Consider the following 27,401-nt stretch of genomic DNA (forward strand, 5'->3'; position numbering starts at 1 on the left):
AGTTGCATAGGGAGGTGTTAAGTCCAAGCTCACTGAGCTTGTTGACAAGCCTGGAGGGGATAATGGTATTGAATGCTGAACTATAATCAATGAACAACATTCTCACATAGGTGTTCCTTTTATCCAGGTGTGATAAGGCAGTGTGCAGTACAGTGGCGATGGCATCATCCCTAGATCTTTTGGGGCGGTAAGCAAATTGGAGTGGGTCCAGTGTGTCAGTTAGTAAGGAGTTGATGTGGGTTTTGACCAGCCTCTCAAAGCACTTCATGATGACAGAAGTGAGTGCTATGGGGCGGTAGTCGTTTAAACAGGTTACTTTTGTTTTTTGGGGGACTGGAATAACCGATGTCATCTTGAAGCAGGTGGGGACTACAGACTGGTACAGTGAATGGTTGAATATATCCGTAAACACGGCTGCCAGCTGGTCAGCGCATGCTGTAAGGATGGGGCATCCAAAGCTAGACTTCATATTCCATAGGAAGTTTCAAAAGGCAATTGGACATATATTTGAAGAGAACTAATTTGCAGGGTTATGGGGAGAAAGCTGGGATCTGAGACTCAATTGGACAGCTCTCGCAAAGAGCCAGCACAGGCACGATGGTCTGAATGGCCTCCTTCTGTGCTGTAAGTATCTATCTATCTATGATTCTAACTTATCTGCACATTTATCTCATTGCTGCGTAGATTTATTGCCGTGTTTGCCTACATTATAATAGTGACTACATAATAAAAGTACTAATTGGCTGGGAAGCACTTTGGGATATTCTGAGGATGTGAAAGGCAATATATAAATGAAAATTATTTCTTTTATATGCCCATCACTGCCCCACCCTCTGAATGTATTAAATATAAAATCCTTGTCCTTGTCTATAATCCCTCCATGACCTCACTCCATCCTCTCTATCTCTGTCCTATATTGCCTCGCACACATTTTTTTCTTCTGACTCTAAACTTATGTGGATCCCTCCCTGTGCCCTATCATTGGTGGCAGAGCCTTCAGTTACCTCTACCTTACTCTCTGCAAATCCCTCCTTCTGTCACCACCTTCAAAAAATGTTCAAATCCCATTTCTTGGACCAAGGCTTCTTTGCACCTTCTTAATCTCTCCCTTTCTGTCACAGCATCCATTTAGCTTACTTAGTGTGTGAAGTGCCTTGGCAGCAGAGCTTTGGATGAACTGAAATTTATGGAGGGTGGAGGAAGAGAGGCTGGCCAGGAGAATATTGGAAGATGCTGCCTGACCTGCTGACTATTTCCAGCATTTTCTGTTTTTATTTCAGATTTCCAGCAAATGCAGTAATTTTCTTTTGAACATTGGAATTGTTGAGTCTGGAGTTAACAAAGGCATGGATGAGGGTTTCAGCAGTAGATGGGCTGAGGAAGGGGCTGAGGTGGTCAATGTTACCAAAATGTAAATAGGCAGTCTTTGTGATGGAGAAGATAGAGCTATGGGTCTAATATGACACTGAGGTTGGGAATAGTCTGATTCAACCTGAGACAGTGGCCAGAAGGGGGATGGATTCAGTGATGAGGGGAGGGAGTTTGCAGGGGTGGGGGCTGAAGTCAATGCCTTTGGTCTTCCCAATGTTTAACTGGAGGAAATTGCAACTCATCCAAGATTGGATGTCAGACAAATAGCCTGACAACACAGAAGTAGTGGAGCGATTGAGAGAGGTGGTGGAGAGGTAAAGCTGGATGTTTTCAGTGTATGCGTGGAAGCTAACCACCTGTCTTCAGACGATGTCACCAAGGGGCAGCATGTAGGTGATGAAAAGGAGGGGGCCGAAGATAGATCCTTGGAGGACTCCAGAGGTAACGGTACAGGGCAGAAAGAGAAGCCATTGCTGGAGATGCTTTGGTTGTGACTGAATAGGTAAGAGTGGAACCAAACAAGGGCAGTACCACTGAGCTTGACAACAGATGATAGATGTTGGAGGACTATGGTGTGGTCGACCATGTCAAAGGCTGCAGAGAGATTGAGAAGGACAAGGAAGGATAATGTACCATGATCAAAATCACAGAGAATGTCTTTTTTGACTTTGATTAAAGCTGTTTGAGTACTGTGGCAGGGGTGAAAACCTATTTGAAGAGATTCAAACATGGAGTTGCATGAAGAATGGGCATGGATTTGGGAGGCAACAACATGTTCAAGCACATACAAGAGGAAGGGGAGGTTTGAGATGAGGTGGTAGTTTGGAAGGACAGAGGGGCTGCAGGTGGGTTTTTCGAGGCGGGAATGATGACAGGGAGGGGAACACTACCTGAGCAGAGGGAACCATTTCCAATATTAGCTAGCATGAAGAAGAAATATTGGGTGTCTAGCAATTTTGTGGGAATGGGGTCAAGATGGTAGGAGGTGGGTCTCAGACAAGATGAGGTCAGAGTGGGCATGAGGGAGAGAAACTAGAGAAAGATATGGGTGCAGGGCTAGAGCAGGTTTGGCTTGGTGGGCATGGGGAAGGGAGGGATGCAGCAGATGGTCTCATTCTTAGTTGCAAAGAAGTCCATGAGCTTCTCGCACTTGTTGGAGGTGAGGTGGTAGAGGAATAGTTTAAGGAGACGGTTGGTAGTTACTCCTAAAGAAGGACTTGCATTTATATAGCGCCTTTCACAACCTCAGGTCATTCAAAGCGCTTATCAGCCAATGAAGCGCTTTTTGGAATGTAATTACTGTTGTAATGTAGGAAACGCGGCAGCCAATTTAAACACAGCAAGCTCCTACAAACAGCAATGTAATAATGACTAGATAATGTTTTTTTTAGTGATGCTGATTGAGGGATAAATATTGGCCAGGACATGTAATTCATTCTCAGACAGTTACTAATCTCTTCATGTAACTCACTTCTGGCCAGTTTTTACCATCTGGCTGCATTTGTATTACCATAATATTGCTGAGAAGTGGTTGATTTTCTCACTCAATTGTAGAGTAAATCTGGAGTCAGGGCCCAATTTGACTTCAAAGCAAATCAGCGTTCTGCTTGGCTCCAGAGTGAAGTTGGGTCCTGACACTAGATTTAAAGAACAGTTTTAGGATCTGTAACCAGTTTGGCACCCACATCCTAGTTGTAACTTCAGCTTCCATGTGGCTCGCTCCCAACCCGGGCACCTAAAACAACCATTTGGAGGTCCACTGGCGGGGCCCATGGGTGGGGGCTGCCTGTCTCCCTTCCGCAGGCTAGTCTTTGTCGGGGTGCCTTCTGCGACCGGTGGGCACCGCAGAGTATAGTGTCTTGTAGACATCGATAATAAAATCCTGATTTAGTTGGAAAGGTATCCTTTTGCTTTGGTGGCTCTAGATGCTTATTCTGGCATCTTTTTGGTTTGATTGGACCATCCCATATTACTGGTGCCCTAAAATGGGGCACTTGTTGGTATGATTTTTATCAAATTTAGCCATCAAAAAAAGGCCCGAACCGGGCACCTGTTTCCCTCCCGGTTTTATTTCTAGATTGTGGGTTGATAACATCCATATTTAGTACAGGGAGGGAGGGAGAACGCGGCTCAGCTCGGTTGCTCCGCTTCCTTCTCTCGTTCATGACTGGGCGCTGGATGCAGCGAGGCGGAAGTCGGTGAGCACTGAGGTCGGGGATTCCCCGCCGGGAACTTCCGAACTCTTCCCCTCTGCCGTCAGCGAGCAGCCAATGAGCGGACGCGGCAGAAATAAACAGCGCCAGCGGCCGAGGCTGCAGCGCCGCGGGGACTCGGGCTTCTGGGCGACGTTGACGGTGGTGAGTGTGGCGGGGGCCGGCTGGCAATAAGGGCCTGAAAGTGTCGGTGAGGCGGGCGCCGCGCTACCAGGTTTGGGAGCTGTCCCATTCCAGGAAAGGTGTTCCTGTGCAGGAGGAACGCGAGATGCCAGTCCCGGCGCGGCCCTCAGTCTCAGGTGATTGTTGCTGAGGCCTAGTGATGGGCATCGTCCAACCCAGCGCTGATGTCAGTTCCTGGTTCAAGGGGGAGGGGAGAGATTCTGATGTGATCAGTAAAAGTGTAGCTAATGGCCCTGAGGTGATGCTCTTTTTCATGACTTAATAGTTTACTGGTTCTCTTTTGTTATATAAATCGTACTTGGAAAATGAACGAATCAATCTATTGTGTTGACATTTCAAGTGCTCTTGTGTTTGTCAATATTACTTAGAAAATGTTCTTGTCAATTTTGGTATCCTGGCCTGGCACTGCATTACTCTGAGCAGGTACTGGCCTCAGAGCAGTACTTTTGTTATATTTTGTGTTCTTAATAATTAATATCCGTTTGGTCTTACTAACCTCTAAATAGATGTCTAATGTATAATAACTATATATGTTGTGACCTAACCTCCCTTCTGTGTGGAAGTGTGGAATAAAAAAATGAAAAGGAGCATAAACAGGAAATGCTGGAAATAGGTCAGCCAGCATTTGTGAAAGGAAAGGTCAGGTTGATGTTTTGGTTAAAACTTTCATAAAATGCTGACTTATCTTTCAATTCTGAAGAAGGGGGTGGGGTGGTGAAGGGGACAGGGCAAAACTACAAATATTCCAACCACAGAAAGGAATTTAATGCAACCTGCTTAAAAGAAAAGCAGGAAATTGTTAGGTGATATAAAAGATTATCTCAGTGAGGCAATGGAAAGACATTAAAATGATAGGAAAATAGCTAGGGTGGTGAAAGGCCCACACAAGAACAAGGTGAAATTTGAGCAAGTTGGGGATAAAAAAAGAAAGTTTGTAAATGCAGGGGCTTTGAAATGAAAACTGAAAATACTGGAAACATATACTCCAGTCCTGAAAAGAAAGGGAAACACCAAGGGTACAGATCTCTGTCTTTTTCTCTCCCTCTTTCTCTAGTGCTAGCAATTCAAGTGTTACTTTCTTTGTCAACAAAACACAAGTGAGATAAACTTTTTCAACAAAAATGCTTTCTGAAGTTTATAGAACAAAACTAAAGTAACCAGTCTCTCTCTCTCTCAGCCTATGTTTGTAAAAAAAAAGTACTCCATATAAAGCTTTTGAAATCTGACTTTTTATCTTCAAATATTTTTGGAAAACAACAGAGCAAAAACAGCTTGAAGCTTAAGGAAAATATTTTATCAGTGCAGATGACTGATACTGATGCAGCCTGGGAATGTAGATACATGCAGCCTGGGAATGTAGATACATGCCTGTACTTTGACTGTATAATGCAAATTCATCTCAGTGTAACAACTTTGGGCAAGAATGACATGTCCAAACCTTTTGGGAGATGCTGAAGCCTTCAAGTCAAAACTTTAATTAATCAATATACGAAAGACAACTCAATGGATAAATGTAATGTTATTCTGAAATATCTAATTTTCTGATTTAAAAAAAAAAGTAAATCCTTATTTTGGACATTAGAAATTCCAGTTACGGAGGGAAAAAAGGCTCATATTTACGTAAAGCATTTTGAGTGATTTGTTGGGAAGAGATAATACAGCACCTTCTGTTGGCCAGATTATGCAATTACAGAATAATAAGTTTACATAGGTGGTTTTCATTATAAAAATGGGCATAAGAATTTATAATGAAAAAGTTGACGCTCAAGTGTGATGAACTGAGTGATAACAGGAAGTAAGGTTTTGTAGAGAGGAATTTGTGCAGACCTAAGATTTTTAATAAGATATATAGATTAGTTGATATTTCTGTATCTACTTATTATAATAGTAGACAATAACTTTATGTCACAAAGGAACAAACAACATTCCCTTTTCTGAGTAAGCACCAGATGGTATCAGAACAGCTAGGGAATTGAAGCAAACACTGATCAATACTGCTTAATAGGGCCATAAGATTACATCACTTTAGCTGGAGAAAAAAATATCAAATCTCCTGGCCACCCAAACAGTTGAGAGGAACTGCAGCCCCTCGCCAGCTCCTCCCCTACTTACACAAACAGTATACACTAAATAAAAAAAATGTCTGCAGCTGTTTACCTCTCTCACCCTGGCCGCTCCCCCTGGTACGGCCCTCATCTCCGCTCCTTTAAGTCCAAGGGACGCAGACTTGAACGGATATGGCAGACAACTGGGTTTAGCCATTCACCACCAGATCTGGCTAGACCACATAAAGCATTATCGGGTCCTGCTGTCATCTGCTAAAATTGCTCACTATTCCAGAATCATTCTGGATGCAATAATAAACCCCGACTCCTATTCTCTACTGCTAACCATCATCTTAAAACCCTCTCCCCTGTCTCTTCCACCCTCACCTCCAACAACAAGTGTGAGGAGCTCATGGACTTCTTTGTTTTCTAAGATTGAGACCATCCGTTCTGCTGCCTCTGCCACTTCCCTTCCTTTCCCTAGCCCACCGTGCAAAACATCCGCTAAGGTTCCCCCTTGCCCTACCCCTAAACACATCTTTCATCAGTTTCTTTCTGATCTCCCCTCATGACCTCTTCGCGCACATCTTGTCCATAAGACCCACTTCCTATTCCCACCAAACTGCTGACCACCCAACTTTCTTTTCTGGCTCCCATGTTAGCTGACATTGTTAATGGTTCTGTCTCCTCAGGCACTGTACCCCTCTCCCTCAAATCTGCTGTCATCGCTCCTCAAAAAAAAAAAAAACAAAAAAAAAAAAAAACCCTTGACCCCTCCGTCCTTGCAAACTACCGCCCCATCTCCAACCTCCTTTTCCTCTCAAGTCCTTGAACATGTTGTCGCCTCCCAAATCCGTGCCCATGTTTCCCGCAATTCCATGTTTGAATCCCTCCAATCAGGTTTCCACCCTTGCCACAGTACCGAAACGGCTTTCATCAAAGTCACAAATGACACCCTTTGTGACTGTGACATAGGTAAACTATCCCTCCTCGTCCTTCTTGACTTGTCTGCAGCCTTTGACACGGTTGACCACCCCAGCCTTCTCCAACACCTCTCCACCGTCGTCCAGTTGGGTGGGACTGCACTCGCCTGGTTCCATTCTTATCTATCTAATCGTAGCCAGAGAATCACCGGCAACGGCTTTTCTTCCTGCTCCCGCATCGTTACCTCTGGTGTCCCCCAAGGATCTATCCTTGGCCCCCTCCTATTTCTCATCTACATGTTGCCCCTTGGGGACATCATCCGAAAACACAGCATCAGTTTCCACGTGTACGCTGAGGATACCCAGCTCTACCTCACTACCACTTCTATCAACCCCTTCACGGTCTCTAAATTGTCTGACTGCTTGTCCGACATCCAGTTCTGGATGAGCAGAAATTTTCTCCAATTAATTATTGGGAACACCGAAGCCATTGTTTTCGGTCCCCGCCACAAACTCCGTTCCCTAGCCATTGACTCCGTCCCTTTCCTTAACATCTGTCTGAGGCTGAACCACACTATTCGCAACCTTGGTGTCATATTTGACCCTGAAATGAGCTTCCGACCGCACATCCGCAGCATAACTAAGAACGCCTATTTCCACTTCCGTAACATCGCCCGTCTCCGCCCTTGCCTCAGCTCATCCGCTGCTGAAACCCTTATCCACGCCTTTGTTACCTCTAGACTTGACTATTCCAACGCACTCCTGGCTGGCCTCCCCCATTCTACCCTACGTAAACTTGAGGTGATCCAAACCTCGGCTGCCTGTGTTCTAACTCGCACCAAGTCCCGTTCACCCATCACCCCTGTGCTCGCTGACCTACATTGGCTCCCGGTTAAGCAACGCCTCAATTTCAAAATTCTCATCCTTGCTTTCAAATCCCTTCATGGCCTCCCCCCCTCCCTATCTCTGTAATCTCCTTCAACCCCACATCCCCCCGAGATATCTGCGCTCCTCTAATTCTGCCCTCTTGCGCATCCCTCATTATAATCACTCAACCATTGGTGGCCGTGCCTTCTGTTGCCTAGGCCCTAAGCTCTGGAATTCCCTGCCTAAACCCCTCTTTCCTCCTTTTTAAGGCGCTCCTTAAAACCTACCTCTTTGACCCTGCCCTAATTTCTCCTTATGTGGCTCGTTGTCAAATTTTTTGTCTTCTAATACTCCTGTGAAGCACCTTGGGACGTTTTCCTTTGTTAAAGGTGCTATATAAATGCAAGTTGTTGTTGGGGTTGCTCGTACATTTAGCTGACCAGATTGCTTACCAACCTGATGTTGTGGTAGATGATGAGTGTCTCTCAAAAAATTCACACGTAGGACATTACATCCTCTAGTGAAGATCACATACTCCTGTGCTGCCTCAAAGTAACACAGAAACCCCAGTGACTATAGTCAACAAATTGCAAACAACCAAAGCTAACTTCAAAGATTAACTAGTACAATAGAAAGGTCATTCCCTGGAACAACCAAACCATTCTTTGTTCCTGTACTCCATCAGAGTTTATGCATGTGTGCATGGAGGTTGTATGTAATACCTATATCTTTATAAGGTGTGCACTTCCTTTCCACAAATTTTACTACTTGTTGCATTTTTGTTGCATTTTTTGGTCATTGGAGGAAAATGGTACCTGCCACCATCATTCCTTCTTTTCTCACCTGCCGCCAACCAGTTGACCCACTTAAAATGCCCGTGATGGAAGCTGCTATCTTCAGCTTGCTTCCTCTGTGCATCACCTCCTGGTATTCTACCCACTTCCTCTAGGTTTGCTGCAGCTGCTTCTTCTACACTTCCCTTCCTGGTTGTCCAACTACTTTGGTCCACTTCCTCTGGGCCTGCTCCTTTCAGCTTCGAGCCACTTCCTCTAGGCCTGCTGTTGCTTTCTTTTGGTGCTGCCATTCATTCTATCCCGACTTGACCCTGAGATAAGCTTCCAACTCCATATCCACTACATCACCAAGACCGCCTACTTCCACCTCTAACATCGCCTGTCTGTGCCCCGCTCAGCTCATCTGTTGCTGAAACCCTCATCCATGCCTTTGTTAGCTCTAGACTCAACTATTCCAATGCTCTCTTGGCCGACCTCCCATCTTGCACCCTTCGTACACTTGAGCTCAACCAAAACTCTGCTGCTCATATCCTAACTCTCACCCATCTTTCCTGTGCTTACTGACCTACATTGGCTCCCAAAATTCTTCTTAAAATTCTCATCCTTGATTTCAAATCCCTCCATGGCTTCATCCCTCCCTATTTCTATAACCTTCTCAAGTCTGACAACCCTCCAAGATATCAGTGCTCCTCCAATTCTGGCCTCTTGTGCATCCCCGATTTTAATCGCTCCACCATTGGTGGGTGTGCCTTCAGCTGCCTAGGTCTTAGGTTTATGGAGGGAATTCCAGAGCTTTTCAGTCTCTCTACCTCTCTCCTCCTTTTAAGACGCTCCCTAAAAATACCTCTGATCAAACTTCTGGTCACCTGTCCTAATATCTCCTTATATGGCTTGGTGTCACATTTTGTATGATTTACATTCCTGTGAAGTGCCTTCGGTCGTTTTACTATGTTAAAGGTGCTATATAATTGCAAATTGTTGTATGCTACTGCTCTACCAACTTGGGAGTATGAAAGAAGACTGGAGATCAACATAAAAGGAAATAGGGTTTTTATAAACTCTTAAGCAAAAGAATAGTCGAAGGAGTGATAGTACCACTTGGGGATTAAGTATACTTGAGTGTGAGGGAATGTTGGGATGCGTTATATGTACTTCACAGCAGTATTTATAGACAATGGTGAAATTAAGACAGAGACATAGAAACATAGAAGATAGGAGCAGGAGTAAGCCATTCGGTGCCTCGAGCCTGCTCCGCCATTTAATGAGATCATGGCTGATCATCCAAATTCAGTACCTTGTCCCTGCCTTCTCCCCATATCCCTTGATCCTTTAGCCTTAAAAAATATATCTAACTCCTTCTTGAATATATTTAATGAATTGGTCTCAACTGCCTTCTGTGGTAGAGAATTCCACAGGTTCATCACTCTCTGGGTGAAGAAATTCCTCCTCATCTCTGTCCTAAATGGCTTACACCTTATCCTTAGACTGTGACCCCTGGTTCTGGACTCCCCTGCCATCGGGAACATCCTTCCTGTATCTAGTCTGTCTAGTCCTGTTAGAATTTTATACGTTTCAATGAGATCCCCTCTCATTCTTCTAAACTCCAGCGAATATAAGGCCAGTTGACCCAATCTCTCCTCATACGTCATTCCTGCCATCCCAGGTATCAGTCTGGTGAATCTTCACTGCACTCCCTCCATGGCAAGAACATCCTTCCTCAGATAAAGCAACCAAAACTGCACACAATACTCAAGATGTGGTCTCACCAAGGCCCTGTACAACTGCAGCAAGACATCCTTGCTCCTGTACTCGAATCCTCTCGCTATGAAGGCCAACATACCATTTGCCTTCTTAACTGCCTGCTGCACCTGCATGCTTACCTTCAGCGACTGGTGCACAAGGACACCCAGGTCTCGTTGCACTTCCCCCTTCTCCCATACTATTGCCATTCAGATAATAATCTGCCTTCCTGATTTTGCCACCAAAGTGGATAACCTCGCATTTATCCACATTGGGCAGATGCAGTATAATCACCCAACCTGTCCAAATCATACTGGAGTTTCTCTGCATCCTCTTCACAGCACACACGCCCACCCAGCTTTGTGTCATCTGCAAACTTGGAGATATTACATCTAGTTCCCTCATCTAGATCATTAATATATATTGTGAATAGCTGGGGTCCAAGGACCGATCCCTGCGGCACCCCACTAGTCACTGCCTGCCACTCGGAAAAAGACCCGTTTATTCCAACTCTTTGCTTTCTGTCTGCCAACCAGTTCTCTATCCAAGTCAGTACCTTACCCCCCCAATCCCATGTGCTTTAACTTTGCACGCTAATCTCTTATGCGGGACCTTATCGAAAGCTTTTTGAAAGTCGAAATACACCACATCCACTGGTTCTCCCTTATCTATTCTACCAGTTATATCCTCAAAAAATTCCAGTAGATTAGTCAAGCACGATTTACCTTTTGTAAATCCATGTTGACTTTGTCCGATCCTGTCGCAGTTTTCCAAGTGCTCTGCTATTACATCTTTTATAATGGACTCTAGCATTTTCCCCACTACCGATGTCAGGCTTACCGGTCTATAATTCCCTGTTTTCTCTCTACCACCTTTTTTAAATAGTGGGGTTACATTAGCTACTCTCCAATCCATGGGAACTGTGCCAGAGTCTATAGAATTTTGGAAGATGACCAGCAATGCATCTACTATTTCTAGGGCTACTTCCTTAAGTACCCTAGGATGTAGATTATCAGGCCCTGGGGATTTATCGGCCTTCAATCTGATGGAATACCTGAGGAGGATGTGGAAGAGGCATTACCAGAGTAAATATTCAAAAGAACGGTTGTCAAAAAGTTAATGGGACTAAAAGTAGAAAAATCACCTAGGGTCAGATGATATACATCCCAAAATACAGAAGAAAGTTGAGGTGAAACAGAGAAGACACAAACAGGATTCAGTTTGGAAATGGGAATTGTAGCAAAAGTCAGGAAGGTGGTGAATGTTACAACCCTGTACAAGAAGTCAGGAAATCATAAACCAATTTAGTATTACCTCAATTGTGGGTCAACTTCTGTGTCCAAAATATGAGATGAAATTGATGACTTCTTAAAAAGGCATAGACTAATCCGGAATAGTCAGCCTGGATTTGTAAAGGTCAAGTCATGCTTAACTAATCCAATTGAATTTTTTGGGGGAATCACCATGATTATCGGAATGCAATAGATACTGTATGCATAGATTTCAGAAGGGGACTTTTGTGAGCATAAGAGACTTGTTATAAAAACAAATAGTATTAAAGGAAATGCAGCTATAGAAACATAGAAGATAGGAGCAGGAGTAGGCCCTTCGAGCCTGCTCCGCCATTCAACGAGATCATGGCTGACCATCCAAACCCTAGCACCCGGTCCCTACACCGACAGCCATCCCACCCAAGCCCTATCCCCGTAACCCCACGTATTTAATCCCCCCTTGCACTAAGGGCCAATTTAAAAAAAAAAAATCATCATGGCCAATCAACCTAACCCGCACATCTTTGGACTGTGGGAGGAAACCAGAGCACCCGGAGGAAGCCCACGCAAACACGGGGAGAATGTGCAAACTCCACACAGACAGTCACCCGAGGCCAGATTTGAACCCGGGTCCCTGGCGCTGTGAGGCAACAGTGCTAACCACTATGCCACCGTGTCATGAGAGGGAGCGGGGGTGCGGGTAGCCAGGGTTCTATGCTGCAACCTCTTCACATTCATATAAATTAGTTGGATATAGATACAGGAGGAATGATATCAAAGTTTGCTGATAATACCAAATTAAGGGCATGGAAATCTGTAAAGAAGAAAGTAAGAGATTGCAGAATGTCATAAACCAGATGGCAGAGTGGAAAACTGCTGGTAGATGCAGATAACTCTGAAGGAGTACATTTTGGAATACAGAATGAATTGAAAGGAAGTATATACTATAAATTTTTCCCTTCAAGTATTTATCCAATTTGCTTTTGAAAGTTACTATTGAATCTACTTCCACTGCCCTTTCCGGCAGTGCATTCCAGATCACAACAACTCGCTGCGTAATTCTTTTCCCCTTGTGTCGCATCTGGTTCCTCTGCCAATCACCTTGAATCTTTGTCCTCTGATTACCGACCCTTCTGCCACTAGAAACAGTTTCTTATTTACTCCATCAAAACGGTTCATGATTTTGAGCACCTATTAAATCTCCTCTTAACCTTCTCTACTCGTAACCCCAGCTTCTCCAGTCTCTCCACATAACTGAAGTCCCTCATCCTTGGTCCATTCTAGTAAATCTCTTCTGCACCCTCTCTGAGGCGTGGTTCCCAGAATTGAATACAATATAATACTCCAGCTGAGGCATAACCAGTGTTTTATAAAGGTTTAGCGTAACTTCCTTGCTTTTCTACTCTATGCCTCTATTAATAAAGCCAAGGATCCCCATTTTTAAATCACCTTCTCAACTTAGAGTCATAGAGTAATACAGCACGGATAGAGGCCCTTCGGCCCATCGTGTCCGCGCCGGCCATCAAGCCCTGCCTAATCTAATCCCATATTCCAGCATTTGGCCCGTAGCCTTGTATGCTATGGCATTTCAAGTGCACATCCAAATGCTTCTTAAATGTTGTGAGGGTTTCTGCCTCCACAACCCTTTCAGGCAGTGAGTTCCAGACTCCAACCACCCTCTGGGTGAAAAAGTTCTTTCTCAAATCCCCTCTAAACCTCCCGCCCTTTACCTTGAATCTATGCCCCCTAGTTATTGACCCCTCTACTAAGGGAAAAAGCTCCTCAGCATCCATCCTATCTATGCCCCTCATAATTTTGTACACCTCAATCATGTCCCCCCTCAGCCTCCTCTGCTCCAAGGAAAACAAACCCAATCTGCCCAGTCTCTCTTCATAGCTGAAGCGCTCCAGCCCTGGTAACATCCTGGTGAACCTCCTCTGCACCCTCTCTAATGCGATCACATCCTTCCTGTAGTGTGGCGACCAGAACTGCACACAGTATTCCAGCTGTGGCCTAACCAGTGTTTTATACAGCTCCATCATAACCTCCTTGCTCTTATATTCAATGCCTCGGCTAATGAAGGCAAGTATCCCATATGCCTTTTTTACCACCTTATCCACCTGTTCCGCCGCCTTCAGGGATCTGTGTACTTGCACACCCAGATCCCTCTGACCCTCCGTCTTGCCTAGGGTCTTTCCATTCATTGTGTATTCCTTTGCCTTGTTAGTCCCCCCAAAGTGCATCACCTCGCACTTTTCCGGGTTAAATTCCATTTGCCACTGTTCCGCCCATCTGACCAACCCATCTATATCGTCCTGCAGACTGAGGCTACCCTCCTCGCTATTTACCACCCTACCAATTTTTGTATCATCCGCGAACTTACTGATCATACCCTTTACATTCATATCCAAGTCATTAATGTAGACCACAAACAGCAAGGGACCCAGCACCGATCCCTGTGGTACCCCACTGGCCACAGGCTTCCAGTCACAGAAACAACCTTCGACCATCACCCTCTGCCTTCTGCCACTAAGCCAGTTTTGTATCCAATGTGCCAAGGCATCCTGGATTCCATGGGCTTGTCCTGTCACCTTCAATGATTTGTGTACATACACGTCTCTGCATTAAATGTCATCTGCTATGTTCCTGCCCATTTCACCAGTTCTTACTATGTCCTCCTGAAATCTGTTACGATCCTCCTCATTGTTTACTCTGGACCATATTTTGCGATCCCTATGGGTGTGTAAGAGGTGTGTACGCGCCCGTAGGGGCCGCGCAAGTTCCGGGTTTAGGCATGCGCTAAAACCCGGCACTTGCGATCGGTCAAGGAATCTTCACAGATCCTCCGCATCCCCTGGAGAAGGGCCTCTGCGGGTGGAGAGTTGCGCTATTTACACAACTTCCGCCCGCTGAATGCCTGTCAAATTCTTACACATGGTAAAAGCAAGCGTAAGGCCTACTTTTACCAGCATAAGAGTTTTAAAAAAATAGAAAAATAAAATTTCAGCACTCATTTATAAATTAAAAATACTCTTCAATAAGATAAGTTTGTTTTTAGCCGTGTAAAAACATTTTTTTTCAAAAATTAAATTTTTGTTTAAAATATTTTATTAAATGGCATTTTAATGAATTTTAAATATGTAATTTAAATTTTTTTAAATTCATGTGTTGGTGTATTTTTTAAGTGATCCCCATGCATACTTATTGGAGTTCTGTGCGTACGGAACGCCAATAAGCATGAATGGGGATTCCCTTCTTTTATTGGTTGGGCTGGCCCATGTGATCCCAGGGGCGCCTGCGTCCCTGGGATGCGGGGACCTCTGCCTGCGCGGACCCGGAGAGGCCCAGGATCGCAAGCCTCTGAATCTCCCGGGTCACCAGGTACATTCATAGAATTTTTGCAGGTTGGAGGCATCCGCCTGCGGGAAGCCTTCGATCACAAATGTTGGCCCTATATTTTGTGTCATCTGCAAACTGTGAAATTATACCCAAGTCCAGGTCATTAATGTACATCAAAAAGGGCAGTGGTCCTAATACCTACCCCTGGGGGACACCACTGTATCATTCCCTCCAGTCTGAAAAATAACTGTTCATCACTAGTCTCTGCTTCTGTTCCTTAGCCAATTTCATATCCACGTTGTCCCTTTTAATCCCATGGGCTTCAATTTTGTTAACAAGTCTATTATGCGGTACTTTATCAAATGCCTTTTGAAAGTCCATGTACAGAACATTAACCACGCTACCCTTATCAACCCTCTCCATTACTTCATCAAAGAACTCGATCAGATTAGTCAAACACGGTTTGCCTTTAACAAATCCGTCCTGACTTTCATTTATTAGCCCATACTTTTCCTAGTGCCAATTAATTTTGTCCTGGATTATTGTCTCTAACAGTTTCCCCACCACCGACGTTAGGCTGACAGGCCTGTAATTACTGGGTTTGTCCCTCTCCCATTTTTGAAGAGGGCGTAACATTTGCTACCCTCCAGTCCTCCATATCCAAGGAGGATTGGAAGATTGTGACCAGCGCCAATGCAATTTCCACCCTTACTTCCCTCAGTAACCTAGGATGCATCCCATCTGGGCTGGATGCCTTTTCTACTTAAGAGTGCTGCCAACCTTTTCAGTACCTCTTTATCTATTTTTATCCTATCCAATATCATGACTACCTCCTCCTTTACTGCTACATTGGTCGCATCCTCTTTAGTGAAGACAAATGCAATGTACTCATTTAGTGCCTCAGTCATGCCCTCTGTCTCCACAAGAAGATCCCCTTTTTTGGTCCTTAATCAGCCCCACCCTTCCTTTGACTGTCCTTTTACTATTTATATGTTTAGAAAAGATTTTTGGGTTCACTTTTATGTTAGTCGCTAATCTATTCCTATACTTGCTCTTTGCCCCTCTTATTCCCTTTTTTTAGATCTCCTCTGTACTTTCTATATTCAGCTTGGTTCTCCACTGTGCTATAGACCTTACATTTGTCATAACCCTCCTTTTTCTGTTTCATCTTACTCTCTATATCATTAGTCAACCAGGGAGCTCTTGCTATGGATGCCCAACTTTCCCCCTCGTGGGAATGTGTCTACTCTGTGTGCCTGAACCATCTTCTCCTTGAAGGCCTCCCATTGTTTAATTACTGTTTTGCCGACCAATTTTTGATTCCAATCCACCTGGGGCAAATCCCTTTCAACTCGCTGAAATTGGCCCTCTTCCAGATAAGTTTTTATGCTTGATTGCTCTTTGTCATTTTCCATAACTATTATAAAAAATATTTTATTCGTTCATGGGATGTGGGCGTCGCTAGCAAGACCAGCATTTATTGCTCGTCCCTAATTGCCATGAGGTGCCGTGAGCCACCTTCTTGAACCACAGAGGACAGTTAAGAGTCAGCCACGTTGCTGTGGGTCTGGAGTTACATGTAGGCCAGACCAGGTAAGGACAGCAGATTTCCTTCCCTAAAATACCATGTAGCCAGGAATATTAAGTTTCTAATCCTCCCCTCTTATTGCCACTATATCATAGTCCCATGTGGCAACTTGTGCCTGCAGCTCACCAACCTTATTTACCATGCTATGTGCATTTACGCATATGCACTTCAAACTCAACTTAGATTGCCTAGGTGAGGTGAAAGTGGCTGCCCTTGACATCAAGGCAGCATTTGACTGAGTGTGGCATCAAGGAGCCCTAGTAAAACTGAAGTCAATAAGAATCGGGGGGTAAACTCTCCACTGGCTGGAGTCATGCCTAACACAAAGGAAGATGGTTGTGGTGGTTGGAGGTCAATCATCACAGCCCCAGGACATCGCTACAGGAGTTCCTCATGGCAGTATCCGGGGCCCAACCATCTTCAGCTGCTTTATCAATGACCTTCTCTCCAACATAAGGTCAGAAATGGGGATGTTTGCTGATGACTGCACAGTTTTCAGTGCCATTTGCAACTCCTCACATAATGAAGCAGTCCATGCCCACATGCAACAAAACCTGGACGACATTCAGGCTTGGGCTGATAAGTGGCAGGTAACATTCATGCCACACAAGAGCCAGGCAATGACTGTCTATAACAAGTGAGAGTCTAACCACCACCCCTTGACATTCAACAGCATTACCATTGCCGAATCCCCCACCATCAACATCCTGGGGGTCACCAGCCACATAAATACTGTGGCAACAAGAGCAGGTCAGAAGCTAGGTATTCTGCGGCGAGTGTCTCACCACCTGACTCCCCAAAGTCTTTCCACCATCTACAAGGCACAAGTAAGGAGTGTGATGGAATACTCTCCACTTGCCTGGATGAGTGCAGCTCCAACAACACTCAAGAAGCTCGACACCATCCAGGACAAAGCAGCCCGCTTGATTGGCACCCCATCCACCATGTTAAACATTCACTCCCTCCACCACCAGCATACCGTGGCTGCAGTGTGTACCATCTACAAGATGCACTGCAGCAACTCGCCAAGGCTTCTTCGGCAGCACCTCCCAAACCCGTGACCTCAACCACGTAGAAGGACAAAGGCAGCAGGCACGTGGGAACACCACCACCTCCAAGTCACACACCATCCTGACTTGGAAATATATCGTCGCTCGGTCAAAATCCTAGAACTCCCTCCCTAAGAGTACCTTCACCACATGGACTGCAGCGGTTCAAGAAGGCGGCTCACCACCACCTTCTCAAGGGCAATTAGGGATGGGCAATAAATGCTGGCCTTGCCAGCGATGCCCAGATTCCATGAACGAATTAAAAAAAAAAAAAATTGCCCCTGCTTGATCCCTCCTATTGCAGAGATATTCTTTACTCTAGTGTGTTTCGTCTCTCCCAGTCCTCTGCACCTTGTTTGAATTTTTAAAAAGTTTAAAACCTCCCCCACAGCACTAGCATATGTAAACCTTTAAAAGCAGAGTGCAAGTCATCGAGATGTTGAATGTAAAAGCAAGTAAATGATGTTGAATTTGTACAAGACCTTGATTAGGCCACAGTTTGAGCAATGCATGCAGTTCTGGGTATTCATTATAGGAAGAATATGTTCCATGGAAAACATAGAACAAAGAATGATGCCAGTTATGAAGGAAGGCTCAAAAATGCATTTTTATTCACTGGAACAGGGAAGGTTAAGGGGGGTGTCTAATAGAAGGTTCCAAAAGTGTGAATATCAATGCCTTGAGTGGATGACTGTAGAATTTCTGTCAAAAGCTAAGTATATTAGCACACTGGACCTGGCTTCTGCTTATTGTCAAATAGCTATACTTCCAGGCAGCAAGTCGAGGGTGGCATTTTACACCGGCCAAGGACTGTTCCAGTGGAAGGTAATACCGTTTGGGCTGTGCAGTGCACTCACTACATTCCAGCGCCTTATGGATAATGTGTTGGCTGGTCTGATTTACAGTTGTTGTGTAGTGTACCCAGATGACATTGTTGCAGTGTCACTCATGATACTGGAGAACCTGAAGGATCTGTACCACTCATTACTGTAGGAAGCAGGCTTGACGTCAAAGCTTAAAAAAGAATCATTTTTTTGAGAAGGAATTAAGAATGCCAATTCCTTTCTCCTCAAGGCAATTTGTCAGATCCTGGATAAGTAGTAACCTAAGACAATGTTGAGTGTCAGACAGTTTCTTGGAATCAACTCAAACAAAACAAATAATGGTTACCAGTATTGTGTTTTAAATAAACTAGGGCGTGTTTTTCTGTTAATTAAAAACCAGCTTCTCCCCCTTATGTACTGTGACAGAAAGGAGGAAGCCAATACGATGATGTACATTGTTATCTCTCCACCCGCACCCCCCCCCCCCCCCCCCCCCTTGCAGTTTCTGATTCAATACTTGAGTACTGGTCACGGTGCTTGGTTAGGGCAATTTTATATTCCTAATATGACAATGTGCTGATGCTGGATGACCATGTCGTACCCTTGCAGGGTGATGTTCAGTCGCAACAGATGTGCATTTTTATCATAAGTCAAATGTAACCATACTGAAGGATTGTGGTCAGGATACATAGTAAATGTAGTCCCATACATATGTAGTTGTAGCTTCTGCATTGTCCAAATGACAGTTATATATCCATTTTTTCAATTGCTGACTAAACCATTTCCTGTCACGGGACCTAGTGACCTAGCTTCCCAGCACCATTTTACTGGCACAGCGCAGCAACAATGCCCCTGTCTAAAGTGCCTGTGTATATCATAAAAGCTCAGGAAAACTCTGCTATAGCCACTACAGGTTGGCTGTCACCTTTACAAAAGCATTGTCTGCATCAATGGACCATTTCATTTTGCTTCTGTGTCAAATCAGTTAATGGCACAGCTATATTGCTGTAGTAGGGAATGAACCCACCATCATAGCTGGCTAATCTGAGGAATGTCCGAACCTGTTTCTTAGCCACGGGGCAGACCCAAAGTGCGATAATGCCCACTTTCACTTTCATATACCACACTGCCATTGGATCCATGCAAGAAAGACAAGACCAGAAAGTTCTTTTAGATTATCAGAAACTGCATGGCCTGACACAAACTGATGCCAATCCTGTGACTTGCACAGAAGGAGATCCTTGAGAAGCTGGGCGTGGCAAATATCTCATGACTCTGGACCCGACAAAAGGTTATTGTATGGTGTCAAGAAACGTAGAGGCTCATTTGTGCTTCACATTTGCTAGCCTGTTAAAGCTGTGTAAGTTTAAATTTGTGGCTTTCGTGCATTTGACTCTGACAAACACCGGAGATTATGCCCTGGCATACATTTGAGACGTATATAAATTTGTTTTGACCAGGTCACTTTTTAAGGCATTTATCATTTTGTCCTGTTCAAATTGTGGAGGGGGCAGGAGGGTCCTTCTGAATCCTTATGAGAGATATCGGCCAGATAGCTTTCATCACAATGGGAAAGAAAGTAGTGCCACATAAGAATACATTATAGTTCACTGCAGCAGTCATAGCTAAACATTATTTTTCATTTGGTAGGTAAGATAGTTTAGCTTAATAATTGCTTTAATATGTCATTGCTACTTTCCGCTTTTTCTTTTACTGCTTAATTTTTTTCGCAGTGATAGTCTAAATCATAGTTTAATGTTAATCTGCCGCCTTCCACCGTCGAGGAATATTACATGAGAATTTGTTATAAAATGGGTAAACCAAAATTAAATTAAGTGAAGAGGGTTTTCTATTTGATCGCTGATTACACTGCTAATTTACTTGGATATTTGGGCAATTTCTTAAAAAAATATGGAGTGAAGATTCATCTGTGAGAGTGGCCTGTGAAACTGAAAGTAAAAAATATCTAGAGTTTAAAAATAACTTGAAAGCTTAACAGTTGCTTGGTTTTCTCCAAATAATAAGAAACATGGCATTCAATCCCCAAAACACCAGCAAAATTCCAAAGGTGCATTTTTATTGCACAGATGTTTTTTATTACACAGAATTTGACTTATTCATTCATTGTAAATCAATGGCAGTCATAATACATTACAGGTTTTAATGCCATGTAATGCATATTGTTAATAAAACAGCGCAACTTTTGAATGACTCAGGAGATACATGTGTATGTGTGTCTGTTTGTCTGCTCAGATGCTAAACAGTCCCAGGGTACCTGCATCTATCCAAGTCTGAACATCTGAATTTGTTGGGTCCCGTCACTTGCAAGGCCCAGTCGCACCACTGGTGCAGGCTTGTCCCTGGCAGCGCCTTGCCCTTGAAAGCAGCAGGAACAGAGATACAACTGCAAACCGAAGAGGCCTGTAGCTGCTGGACTGGCTGCCAGCCTCAGCCAGAAGACCTGCAGGACTGAAGATCAGTGCAATGGCTGAAAAGAAGATAGAGTATTACATTCTTGGGTCTTCCTTGCCTTGTGGCCTGGCCTCCTCGACCCTTTGATTTGAGGGGTTCAGGCATAAAACCTCAGACCAGAATTTGCTGTCAAAATAACGGCGCTCGCTATTTATGCGTAAATGGTACAGCAACTTTAGGCGAGGAGCAGATGCACGGTTAAATGCCAAAATCCAAAAGTTGGTATGCATGTTGCGCTGCTCCGCTGTTAATTTTACAAAAACAGCGTTTTGCGGTCTGCCTCACCATTGACATGCATTGAATGTCATGAAGTTGCTGTATTTGTGCGGTAGATACGAACTAAACGTGCCGCAGGTATTTAGGGCTAGTAATTAGTAGCTCAAGTAGCCTTTTAAATATGTGATAATTGTTCATTACTGCCAATCGACCTCTCTGGCATTGAACATTAACTACCCTGTATTACAGGTGTGGAGTCTCATTCCTTCAGGTTTTTAATTTTTTGGAGAGAGATTTTTAAAATGTCAAACTTTAAATTAATTTTGTTTTTTCTTTTCCTTTCTCTTTTTTTTTTCCTCTCTCTTCATCCAGTGTTTCTTTCCCTCTCTTTATTTCTCTTTCTGTACCTGATTTGACATTGAATTCACCCTCCTTCTCAATCCTTCCTGTGTTTATTTCCCAATCCTTAAATCTCTTTGGTTAAGGAACTACCCTGTTGGTTGCAATGTTCACTCAGGTCCCTGTTTCCCTCACTGCACCATTGTCATCTCGCACTTTCAGCAACTTAGTGAGCAAAAATGTTTTGAGCTGAAGGGTGTAGGGGCAAGTCTAACGAACAGCAGATGGCGTCAGATACCCTGCTGCAGCAAATTCTGGTCTTCGGGTGCATCTCAAAATTGGTGTCATCAAGTTACACAGAAAGGATACTGAGGCAGGAGGTCCCCTCCTGATTCCGCTCCATGGCTGTTTTTGTCCTGCGCTACTTGTAGTGGAGACTGCAGGTCTGGCTCTCTGGGGATGCGCCAAAACTGCTGGGGCAACATAACGAGGTTGCAGACCTGATGGTAACGGTCTCGGCCCTCTTTCCTTACTTGTTCTTGCGACGTGAATGAAGTGGACGAGATCGTATTTATCGTTTCCCCCCCCCACCACCACCACCACCACCACCACCACCCAATGCCATGTTATGCTAGAAGCCTCCGACTGGGAGTTTTTTAGGTTACTTTTAAGTCCGATGAACACTTTGTGTAAAACACTGTAAACGTTCAGGGAGCAGAAACTGCTTGCATTTGAAATGGGAGTGAAGGAAAAAGAGCAGAACAATCTTGTAATAAGATCATAGACTCGTAGGTTGGAGTTTTCTGTACCTGGTCGGGTGCGGGCGGTCAGCGTCGCGGGTCACGACCCTGTTGTTGCTTCCATCCCGCTGTTGAGATTGACTTTGCACTAATGGGGCCTATTAAGCCCACCCTGCACCTTAACCAGCCCTATGAAATGATGCAGGTTTGATGATATCATCGATGACGCGTTTTCATCTGGAATATTTAAAGAAGCCGTGGCCACATTGCATTTGAAGGTTCATCTAGGATTGTGCAGGCAGCACACTGGAGGTTTTCATTGCTCCAAATAGTTGGAGAGATGGCTACACAGAGGCAGAGGGCTGCACCCAGGTTCTCTGGTGACTCCCTCCATATGCTTGTGGAGGGAGTCAGAGCACACAGGGAGGTCCTCTTCCCTTCCAATGGGCAGAAGAGACCTCCCCAGGAGACAAAGAGCCTGGCGCCAAATTGCAGAGGGGGTCAACAGCAGGAATGTGTTCAGGAGGACCTGGGTGCAGTGCCGCAAACGTTTCAATTATCTCATTAGATCAGGAAAGGGGAGCACAAAACCAAACTCAACTTCATCCTGCTGTGCCTCATCACATCCCCATCACTCTGCTTTCCCAACCCTACCCCTGCACATCCTTACTCACACCAACATACCTTGCACGTCCACCCTTCCACCTCTATCTACATTATCACATCCCCATCTTACTAGCCACCCCTTACACTCACCCTCATCCTAATGCAGTCATGCTAACTAACAACACGTAAAGGAGCCCACTCGGCATTGCCACTCCACTCCACTCCATCATAGTCTTCCTCTAAAGATGTAACCCATCTATTCCTTACACTCATTCCATCACTCTCACTCAACCTTCTCTTCTTTCCCTCCTTGCAGGAGAAGAGAGCGCACACTAAGAGGGAAAGGGAGAGTACTTGAGGTGGGCCTCCATCATTTGCTACCCTCACAACAGCAGAGGAGGCTGTGTTGGAAGTATCCAGAGTGGCCGAACAGCTGGAGGTGGGAGACGGAGAGAGGGGGACACCTCAGCAACCTGGTGACAAAATTACATCTCATACAGCCACATGGCATACAACAGTCACTCATATGGGGACTGATATGGAGGTCAACTGAATGGTCATCATGTGCATAATGGTATGTGTACCCATTCTTCATATGGCATATCTAACTCCCCTCTTTACTCTCCCACAGGTCCATCAAGAGCCGCACCCCCCCCCCCCCCGCCCCAGGAGGAAGAGGAAGACGACTCCTCAGAGGAGCCTCCAGCCTCTGAGGGCACGGCGTCACCAGACATGAGTGCACCCAGCACCAGCGCAGAGATGCACACCTCGGTGGGTCTCCTGCGAGATAGAGGAGTGTTGTCACTGGTTCCGTCACAAGTGAGCAAGAGCAGATGGTGGAGACAAGAACGACAGTGGAGACTCCTTGCCGGAGGGCGCAGGATGCTCCCAGCTCTGCTCAGCTGCATGCAGAAGCTGAGCCTCGGGGGCCATCCAGAAAAAAGGCGATCCTGGAAGTGCAGATGACAGGTTTTGCGACCACAACGTCTGCAAATGTTCAGAGAATGGAGGAGTCCATCTCCAACATGAGCGCCACCATGTCGCAGGCGATGGTGACTGTCGGCTCTTCCATGGATAGGATGGCCACCTGCATGGAGCAGCTAATGCACCACTCACAGGAGCACATGGCATCTATGGAGCATAGATGGCAGAGGCTCATAGACCTCCTCCCTAGGAGGGATGTCAGCATAGATGCGGGTTCTCATGGCCCCACTGCCAGAAAGCCTTCGATAAGGTTCCACACAAAAGATTATCATGCAAAATTAAGGCTCATGGGATTGGGGGCAAAGTATTAACGTGGATAGAGAACTGGCTGGCGGATAGAAAACAGAGAGTTGGAATAAACGGCTCGTTTTCGGAGTGGCAGGCAGTGACCAGCGGGGTGCCGCAAGGATCTGTCCTGGGACCCCAGCTGTTCACAATATATATAAATGATCTGGATCAGGGAATTGGATGCAATATTTCCAAATTCGCTGACGACACTAAACTAGGAGGAGGGGTGGGCTCTGATGAGGATGTCAGGAGGCTACAGTGCGATTTGGACAGGTTGGGGGAATGGGCGGATACGTGGCAGATGCACTATAATGTGGATAAATGCGAGGTTATCCACTTTGGGGGTAAAAACAGGAGGGTAGATTATTATCTAAATGGCAATAGATTGGGAGATGGGGAAGTGCAGAGGGACCTGGGTGTTCTTGTGCACCAGTCACTGAAGGAGAGCATGCAGGTGCAACAGGCGATTAAGAAGGCAAATGGTATGTTGGCCTTCATATCAAGGGGGTTCGAGTATAGGAATAGGGATACCTTACTACAGCTGTACAAGGTGCTGGTGAGACCGCATCTGGAGTATTGTGTACAGTTTTGGTCGCCCCATCTGCGGAAGGATGTTCTTGCCATGGAAAGAGTGCAGCGGCGATTCACCAGGCTGATACCTGGAATGGCGGGAATGACCTACGAGGAGAGATTGAATAGTTTGGGCTTGTACTCACTGGAGTTTAGAAGATTGAGAGGGGATCTCATCGAAACATATAAAATTATGGCAGGCCTGGACAGGCTGAATTCAGAGAGAATGTTTCCAATGGCAGGGGAGCACAGAACCAGGGGCCACAGTCTAAAAATAGCGGGCAAATCATTTAAAACAGAGATGAGGAAGAATTTCTTCACTCAAAGAGTGGTGAGCCTGTGGAATTCCCTGCCACAGAGGGCTGTGAAGGCTAATTCAATAAATATTTTCAAGAGAGAATTGGATATATTTCTGAAGGCTAAGGGGATTAAGGGTTACGGAGAAAAGGCGGGGACGGGGTACTGAACTGGTAAGATCAGCTAAGATCTCAGACGAAGATCAGCCATGATCTCATTGAATGGCGGAGCAGGCTCGAAGGGCCGAATGGCCTCCTCCTGTTCCTATCTCTATGTCATGTCACTGCTGTGCAGCAAGGTGTTCTCCAGCTTCTTGCTAGCAGGGAAGTGCGGGTGGCCCATGAGAGGGATGATGGTGAGAGGGGACATGGAAGTGGGGGCTCCTCTCAAAGTGCTTGCACTTCTCCCCCGTTGCCACCCCCTCAGTCAGAGCCCCAAATGCCTCCTGGGATCACGATGGCCGAGTCTGCCCCTGCACAGTCGCAGGAGGAGCAGACTTTGGCGGGGCCATCACAGGCTCCAAAACCCAGAGGACGTCCACCAAGAGTGTCTAAGCGTCGCAGCAGGGAAGTGAGCAGGCTGCCTCTACCTCTGCTGAAGCCACAGGAGTTGCATCTCGTAGAAGCACGCGGAAAAGAAAGATGACACAAATAGATACACAAGGGTAGCCACTTGGGTGTTCTAGTCAATGTTAATGTCAAGTATCCGTTAATGTATTGTCAACCATAAAAATCTTTATTTTCACCACTTTCCCATCTTGGACACATTTGTGTGCACCTTTGGAAGTGGCTTAGTGAGTTGCAGTGAATGGTGAGACATGACGGTACCTTCAACAATGGTGGTCAGTGTGAAAGGAATGGCTTGGTCATTGTAGGGATCCTTTATGGTGTTGCTATGGGGTGGTGCCAACCTGGTGCTGCATGTGGCAGCCATATGGGTGTAGTGCATAAAGCTAAATAAATCTGGCCATGATGAGCCCATCCCTGGCCTCCCAGGCAGCAATGTGCTCGGGTGCTCGTGGGATCTGGCCCGCAGCTTTCACCAGCTCCTGCTCCTCGTCTTCCAGCTGATGCTCCTCCTCTGAAGAGGCTGTGCGCTCATTGCCTTGCTCCTCATGCAGTGCTAATCTTTGCTGCTGCACTATGTTGTGCAGGGCACAGCAGACCACGATGATTCTGGAGACTCTGGCTGGTGCATACTGAAGGGCTCCTCCAGATCTGTCAGCGCATCTGAAGCGCATTTTCAACATGCCTGTTTTCTGCTCTGTGACACATCTGATGGAAATGTGGCTTTCATTGTATCTCTCCTGGGCCTCAGTACTTGGCCTCCTCAAGGGTGTCATGAGCCATGTCTTTAGTGGATAGCCTTTGTCTCCAAGCAGCCAGCCAAAAAGTCTGGAGGAGCGAAGAGCTGAGGGAGGGTGGACAGGTGAAGGACGAAAGAGTCATGGCAGCTGCCAGGGAATTTGGCACACGCATGCATGATGATCTTTCTATGGTTGCAGACCAGCTGCACTTTAAGGGGGTGAAAGCCCTTGCAGTTGACACAAACTCCTGGATGATGATGGGTTGCCCTGATGGCCACAAGTGTGCAGTCGATGACACCCTGCACACATGGGAAGCCAGCCAGAGTGGCAAAGCCGAGCGCCCGCTCAGTAACACTGGCTTCATAAGTGGCAAAGTTGATATAATTGGGTGACTTGTCGAAGAAGGCAACAGTCACCTGTGTAATGCATCTATGGGCGGCTGACTGTGAGATGCCGCAAATGTCTGCTGCAGACCCCTGGAAGGAGCCTGAGGCGAACAAGTTGAGAGCGCAGGTGACTTTGACAGCCACTGGTAAGGCGTGTCCACCTGGTCCTCTGGACTGCAGGTTTTTACTCCAGCAATGTGCAAATGTCTGCGACGATCTGGTGCGATAGCCTGAGCTTCCTTTGGCACTGCTGCTCAGTCATGTTAAGGAAGCTCATCCTCTGCCTGTATACACTGTGTTGGGGGCATCACCTCCAGCGCGGTGCAGCCCTGCACTGAGGCCCTCTGTCCTGTGCAGCATCAGGTGGTTGAGAAGGTTGGTGGTGCTGATGGTGTTTGGGCTCATGGTGGTCAGATTCTGAGGACCAAGGTGACGCAGTATAAACAGCACCCATGCTGATGGAATAGATGGCAGGTCAAGTGGACATCAGAGGAGCAAGCTGTCAACAATATGATCGGTTGTAACAATGAGGTGAGACTGGATGTCGACTTTGCTGGAAACACTTGCAGCCTGTAGAAAGCTAAATGTGTGCTGGGAATGCAGTCAGCAACAGCTTCTGCCTAAGGAAAATGACCAGCTGTGAGGTGGGAGGTTTTATAGTACATTTCATGCTGTCATCTAATCAGCTGGAGCAATGGTCACTTTGCTCCCGCCTCAGGCTGACAGATGTGGTTCCTGAGCTGCGTGAATCCTGTGGGCAGCCAGGGAAATTCAAAAGGTAGGCTGAAAAATGTTCTTAAGGGTCTGACAACTACCTGTTAATTATTTGAATTAGGTCGCCTGCCTCTGCTGGTCAGGTAGCTGCTGCACCGGCAAACACGCCGGAGAGAAAGGCACGTGGGGGCGGGATACATAGATACATAGAGATAGGAACAGGAGTAGGCCATTCGGCCCTTCGAGCCTGCTCCGCCATTCAATGAGATCATGGCT

The 27,401-nt window shown here is 45.7% G+C and overlaps 1 protein-coding gene across 4 annotated transcripts in view; it reads left to right on the top strand.

Annotated features, from left to right (window-relative positions):
• Positions 1–3,493: 3,493 nt before the first annotated feature.
• tank (TRAF family member-associated NFKB activator) overlaps positions 3,494–27,401 on the top strand; it is a 77,182-nt gene continuing 53,274 nt past the window's right edge. Inside the window, exons 1-2 of one of the 4 annotated variants that reach the window (XM_085986407.1) lie at positions 3,494–3,728; positions 22,897–23,154. The gene's annotated coding sequence lies outside the window, so the exon portion shown is untranslated. The other 3 variants (XM_085986406.1, XM_085986408.1, XM_085986409.1) reach the window with 3 other exon arrangements.

Source organism: Somniosus microcephalus, chromosome 4, assembly GCF_052327205.1.
Source record: "Somniosus microcephalus isolate GS21.2 chromosome 4, FLI_Smic_1.0, whole genome shotgun sequence".
NCBI lineage: Eukaryota > Metazoa > Chordata > Chondrichthyes > Squaliformes > Somniosidae > Somniosus > Somniosus microcephalus.